Source organism: Propithecus coquereli, unplaced genomic scaffold (assembly GCF_000956105.1).
Source record: "Propithecus coquereli isolate 6110/MARCELLA unplaced genomic scaffold, Pcoq_1.0 Scaffold766, whole genome shotgun sequence".
Classification (NCBI taxonomy): Eukaryota; Metazoa; Chordata; class Mammalia; order Primates; family Indriidae; genus Propithecus; species Propithecus coquereli.
The window spans coordinates 227833-228783 of record NW_012153796.1 but is presented as its reverse complement, the minus strand read 5'-3'; the positions used below and the strand labels follow the sequence as shown (position 1 = coordinate 228783).

Genomic DNA, 951 nt, shown 5'->3' with positions numbered 1-951 from the left:
AATATATAACAAAAGGAATAAGAAAGTTACCTAAAAGAGAAATAGAAACATAAAAATAAAGCCTATTATATAGCTTTTTTGCTAAAAATTTTGAAACTCTTAGTGAAATATATAACATTATATCAATACAGTATACAAATTACCAAAATTGACTCAATCCAAAAGACAGGGAAAGAGGAAGGAGTAACAAGGAGATGTGACTAACTGAAAACAAATAGCAAGATGGTAAGAAAACAAACAAAAAACCTTTCCCACAATAATCTCCAAGGCCAGATGGCTTTATAAGGGAAGGAAATAATTTTTTCATAGGAATAAGTAATACCAATTCTACCACAAACTCCCCTAAGTTCACAAATACCCTGATGGAGAAATCAGACAAAGGAATTAAAAGAAAAATTATGAACATTTGTGTCATAAACGTAGACACAAAAATCCTTAACAAGATTTAACAAAGTAAATCTAGCCATATATACAAAGGGAAATGCTCAAAATAAGCAGAACTGGAGTTCATGACAAGAACGCAATTGGTTTAACATTTGAAAACCACTGTATCAGTGGACTGTATGATCATCTCAATTGATGCAGAAAAAGCAGACAAAATCCAACCTCCATTCATGATAAAATTCTGAGCAAACTAGGGATGGAAGAGGAAAAGTACGTCTACAAAAAATCTACAACTCAAATTTAATGGTGCAATAATGAACACTTTCCTCCTATGATTGGGAACACAGCAAGAATTTCTGCCCTTGGTATTTTTATTCAGCATTATACTGGAGGTTATAGCTAGTGCAATAAGAGAAAATTTCAAAATTAAAAAAAAAAAGACATAAAGATAAGAAAGGAAGAAGTAGGCCGGGCGCAGTGGCTCACGCCTATAATCCTAGCACTCTGGGAGGCCGAGGCAGGTGGATTGCTCAAGGTCAGGAGTTCGAGACCAGCCTGAGCAAGAGC

At 34.5% G+C, this 951-nt stretch overlaps 1 protein-coding gene across 1 annotated transcript in view; it reads left to right on the top strand.

Annotated features, from left to right (window-relative positions):
- The window catches only part of SFXN1 (sideroflexin 1), a 55670-nt gene that overhangs the window by 22663 nt on the left and 32056 nt on the right, over window positions 1-951 (top strand). The gene's annotated exons all lie outside the window — the stretch shown is intronic.